Source organism: Lygodium microphyllum, chromosome 5, assembly GCF_053477565.2.
Source record: "Lygodium microphyllum isolate KBCC chromosome 5, Lygodium_microphyllum_v1.1.10, whole genome shotgun sequence".
Taxonomy (NCBI): Eukaryota; Viridiplantae; Streptophyta; class Polypodiopsida; order Schizaeales; family Lygodiaceae; genus Lygodium; species Lygodium microphyllum.
In genome coordinates this window covers 67,121,784-67,127,425 of record NC_141139.1, presented here as the reverse complement: position 1 = coordinate 67,127,425, position 5,642 = coordinate 67,121,784, and the positions used below count along the sequence as shown (strand labels likewise).

The 5,642-nt window shown below is 39.9% G+C and overlaps 1 pseudogene; it reads left to right on the top strand.

Annotated features, from left to right (window-relative positions):
• The first annotated feature begins 525 nt into the window (after nt 1-525).
• LOC148035928 (uncharacterized) lies at nt 526-1,206 on the top strand (annotated as a pseudogene).
• Nucleotides 1,207-5,642: the final 4,436 nt, after the last annotated feature.

Genomic DNA, 5,642 nt, shown 5'->3' with positions numbered 1-5,642 from the left:
AGAGCATCATCCACATGCTGCCGTAGGTCCTGCCGACGGAGGACACGCTGAAGGCCATGGATACGTGGCAGGATCAGCTCCTGGCGGACGACGCCATGACAGAGAGAGAGAATGGCAGAAGTCGGCGATCTGCGGCTAAACACCACGTTGTCTGAGGAGAGGGGCCAAGATGGTGGAGAGAGAGAGAGAAAGAGCATTGCTGGCGCAGTAGCTGCAGCAGCAGCAGAACGTGATTAATAATGGCGACCTGTAGATTAACAAGCAGGAGATTAATGGCATCACGACCAATGGCGACATCAATGGAAATAGCAGGAGGAGGATTAGTGAGGCGCAACAGCCACAGCAGCAGAGACATATACATATATCACATTTGATATGGGAAAGAGGATGAAGGCGTGAAGAAAATCATGGTTGCCATGATTGAAAAGGAGGTGCCTTCTTCTGCATGCTTGGTGGAGAGAGAGGGAGAGAGAGAGGTTCGCCATCACCGAGTTACAGGGATGTATCTGAGAAGGACAAAGAATGATGCTTTGGGACAACGTCGAGAGCGTCTACAACCTCATCCCTCCTTCCCCTTCCTCCACTAGCAAGCACCGCTCTTACCCCAAATCCAAGTACAATGCAGAGGAAGATACATTCTTGACATATGCCAAGTTGAGGCGGTCCAAAGCAACATTTGGGCATCTGCCGGGGTTGCAGAATCCCCACACCGATGAGTTTCTGAAGAAGCATTCGAGGGTCAAACTTCGGCCATTTGTGATTCGGACTCCAAAAATACGCTTCAAGCCGCCCATTCCACACGATAAGCCAGTTCTTAAGCATCCCCACAAGGATTTTATCACTTCAAATGCTGTTGAGATAATCCATTCGACACCAAAGAAATTGCCGGTTTATGTGCGGCCGTATGTTGAAAAGCCTGATTATGGAAAAATTCCAAAGTATCTTGTGAACTATAATAAAGTTTTGAAAGAAAATCAAAGTAAAGCAAACTCAGAAGGATCTAAAAGGCAGGGAGTGGGAACTCAACCAAATACCAGGAGGTTGGAAGAGTTTGAGAAGCAAGAGCTAACTGAAGGGCTTAAGAAGAAGTGGTAGCAAGTGAATACAACATATCAGAAAACCTCAGTAACACTTGATACCTTGGCCAGACTGCAAGAGGACACGGTCTTCAAGGACGTGACGACGACCCGCGGGTTTTCCAAGTAAGTGTCTAACTGATTTATCTAAAATAAATAATATGGTATGAAAATTTCTCTAGTTTATAATTTTAAAAATATGTCTTTAAACCTGTTTTCTCATGCTCCATGGTTGTTTGCATTTATCTGAACAGGTTTTTATTTATTAAAAATAAAAAACAGTTGAAAACACAAAAAAATGACTCAAAATGATCATAAATAAAATTTTATAAAATTACTGATTGAAAATTTATAAGTTCTGATATTTTTCCTATAAAGCTTATGAGTCAAGGAATTTATTGAATTTCTATCAAGATTTTCAAAGATGTTTTGTTATATTTAAAAATTAGAAAAGGGTTATATTTAGGGAAAAAGCATAGTTTTCCTTTACGTAAAATGTGTTATTTATTGATATAAACTATGGATTCTTAGTGAAGTATTGGAAACAAAATCTTTGATTGGTTAGTGCATTTTTGTTGTAAGGGTTAAAGAAAAGAAATAATGATTTAATAATATTTTACTTAAGAAATGCTCGTATAAAGATATGGTGTTTTGGTTTTGAAAGGAGAGATTATACACGGTATGAGCATTTAGGAAACATTGGAAATTACAAATAAAAAGTTTGACAACACTTTATAATGATTTATAATGTTAGGTTGCAGTTATAAAATTTAGTTTAAATTAAAACCAAAATAAAATCAAACAATTTGATGATTGGATGGCATGGGGGAAAAAGTCTCAGCATCTATATTAAATTTTTACATGTTATTCATTTTACAACCAATTTCTTAAATACACGGAGTGGAGGGCTACTAGGACTCATTGATAAATTAAAGGGTGCTATGGGAATTTAAAATAAATTATGAATGTGGACATGTGAGAGTATGGAAGAACTTGTTTTATTCTGGTTGATGTTTACTAATAGAAAAGAAGGAAAGGACGTTATATTCGCAAAATGAATTAAGTACTTAAAAACTAATAAGCAACGACGAAATTTATATACGGAGTGGGGAACGTCTACCAAGGGAGATTAAAATTTAGGGGTTTATGGTATGTCAGAAAATTTGATTTGAATGTTTGTTTAAAATTAAACAAATAAAAAGAATTAATTTTAATCAGTTGGAGAAAAACATAAAAAGGAACTTTAAACGGAGAGATACAAATAGATCCAAGAGATCTATATCCCTGAAACAACCTTTCCAAAGTCAAACATTAAAAACATTTCCTGGATAAACAGCCACTAGTATGGCAGGAGAACATTATGAGGAGCTGTCTCTGAGAGATGAGGAGAAACTATAGTTAGTGCCCAGTATAATTTACTGAAGTTTAGAATCTTTGCAGTTGGACTACTACAAACAACGTTGTAGATTTTAGAGAAGGTTAAGTTGAGTCAAATTAAAACAATTAGTGCAATAATCACTTGTTTAGTGCAACAACTCTTAGGAGTTGGCTTGTTGACCTAGGTAAAAGTGACTTGGTCTTTGGCCAGTCATTTTTGGTGCATCTGCCGGGAGCCAAGTGCGCTCGAACGAGTGATAAATCTTCCGAGGGTATTTTAGATCCTAAGTGTTATTTATGAGTGAATACGCAGTCTCTTTTGTAAGGGACTATTTTCCTAATTTGCCCCAAGAGTGCCAAAGAAAAGTGCTAGACTGGGCGAGAGATACGGAGTTAGTAGAGGGAGGCACATATTTTGGGCCACAATTAACTGTGGACGTTGAACAATTATCCTCTTGGAGCTGGGGTTATAACGACTGTGCGCAAACTATAGTTCTACTAGCGACACACTTTGGGTTAATAGACGCGGTAGAGATAAATACAATCAGTGTATCGTACCACTTTGATTGGTATTACCGCACAGCTTATCGGACGTTTAGAAGAGTAGTGTGGGATGACGTGTTGCCTTGGATACGTGTATCCAGAGGTTTAAAAATTTCTTTCGACACGAAAGACGTGAGAGAGGTTGCTGAAATTCTAGGTTTAATCCCCGAGCAAGAAGAAAAGTTACCTTTTGGGGAGATAGACCCAGAGCTGCCGACTATTTTGAAACTTCTAAGTGCGCATACAAGCGACAACCTAATTTTATAGCTTCAAATAAAACGAGAGTAATTTTGGAGTATGACAGTAACAGCTAGTTTTGTACTCGTGGATGAATTCAGAAGAGAGACGGAAGCAGCAAAACGAAGCTAGGGATCAGCAAGTTAGAGAACGAGCAGTGCGACAAGAGGCTTGGCTATTAGAAAGGCTAGAGAGGGTCAACGCATTGCTGAATTTGGGAGTAGACGCTGTGTCTAACTCAACGGTAGAACCTCTTCAACCTAGCTTATCAACTGATAGAACACCATCGAAAGAAAGTGAAGCAGCTTCATATCAATGGGATCAAGTTGTCTCCAGTACTAGCAGTGTCACTGGGGAAAGAGGTAGGAAAAATAGTGAAACTAGGGAGAGTGAAGCTAATGCTACGGTCGGGAGTATTGAACTGCTCTTTGACTGGGATTTAGAGTCAAATTTCGGATTGCGTCAATTATTTAAGGAACCTCAGGAACCTCCGTGGTTTGATACTATCAACGATTTAGGGTTAGGGCTACTATTTAGAGAAACAATGGCTCGCAACCCAGTTAGATTAGCTGATTTCACGCAATTCGGGGGGCTATGGGACGAAGATCCCGATGCCCATTCGCAAAGATTTGAGGTGACTTGCGTCGCCAATGAGATAATAGATGACGACCAAAAGCTTCATATCTTCCCTGCAACATTAAAAGATGAAGCAGCGAAATGGTATGGGAATTTAGATGCTCAACATAAAGGGACCTATGATGCCTTATCAAGAGCTTTTCTAGAAAAATTTAGACGACAAGGTTTTCAAGATAGATTGGCTCTTCAACTGGATTATCTGTCCCAAGGAGCAACTGAAAGTGTTGAACATTATATTGAGCGCATGGAGACAATCACTCGTAAGATGAATCCTGCTCCTGACGATCCCACGCAAAAACGTAAGTTTATTGATGGACTTAATCCTGAAGTTCATCAGCATGTTAGTTTACAACGACCAGCTACGTTGGCAGATCCTAAAACACATGCTAGATGGTGGGAAGAAGTGCAGCTTAGTCAACAACGACGGAGAGATCTATTCAAAGAATCTCGGACAGAATATCCAAGCACTTCAGGTGGGGTACCTAAGAACATGTCTTATGTGACCGTTCCTTTAAATCCCTCGGTAACCGCAAGCTCAAACATGTCGAGTGTACCTCTAAATCCGTACACTTCATTTCCAGCCTATATGATGCAGACAGGAATGCCTTCTATGCCGCAATCTCAATCTCCTCTGGATGAAGCAAAAGTAGCAGATATTATTGCAAAATCTCTAGGAAAATTAAAGGAGGAAATTATGACTGTAGTACAAGCACCTTTGAAGGAAATTTATTCGATAACGACACAAGGATCTAGTGCTCAACAATCGTCGGGAAATTCGACTTCAAACCCACCTCGATCTAATATCTGGTGTGGTAAGTGTCATGGTTACGGCCATGTGGCTACAGAGTGTCCGACGCCTTCAAGGTTAATGCCCGATCATCCACCGTTTTGCTCTTTTTGCCACAAGACTGGTCATTTAGATACAAATTGTTGGCATAAATTAGGTCAAGAGCAACAACAAGCTCGTTCAATGCAAACGAATTACAATTACATGGATTGTAATAATAGGACTTATGAGATTGGACCACCCAATCAACCTTTTAGGCCACGAGGATTGCCCACCCAGGGTAGACCCCCAGTGCCTCGAAACAATTACAACAGTGATGGTAATCGAGGGAGAAATTCTCCTTTTAGAAGAAATAATGGAAATTTTCGTAATCCAATGGGACAAGGTGGTCAACAAAGACCTAGGGGACCAGTAATTTGTTATCGATGCCAACAAGAAGGTCACATAGCCACATATTGTCCAAATGCGCGTAAAAATCAAGACTATACTCCTCTTTGTAGGAGGTGCAGTGGTGAAGGACACTATGAAGAGAATTGTCCTAAGCGAGAGGATAATAAAATGTCTGACAAAGGGAAACAAACCTCTAGCAAACCTTCAACGTCTGCTGCAAATTTAGTTGAAGTAGACACAATAAGGAAAGATATTGGAGTTAAATCAAAATTTATACCTCGTAAGGTGACCTTTAGGGCTGACCCTATGATTGGTGTTATTACTCGGGCACAAAAGCAACAACAGAAGGAGCAAGGTTTAGAGGAAGAGAGTTCACAATTAAACGGAGCAGTGAAGGATAAGTCTAAGGACATAGATCCTAATATAGAACTACCTGAATCGGATTCTCCGCAGCATTCCTCTGACCATCCATTATTACGTGTGCCCTTAGTAAATCCTAAGATTCAAGTGGGAGTAGCTCCTTTTCCTGAAAGATTGGTTCCTCCTAAGGAAGGGAGTAAAGATTATGTAGAATCCGTAAATAAGGCCTATGATCT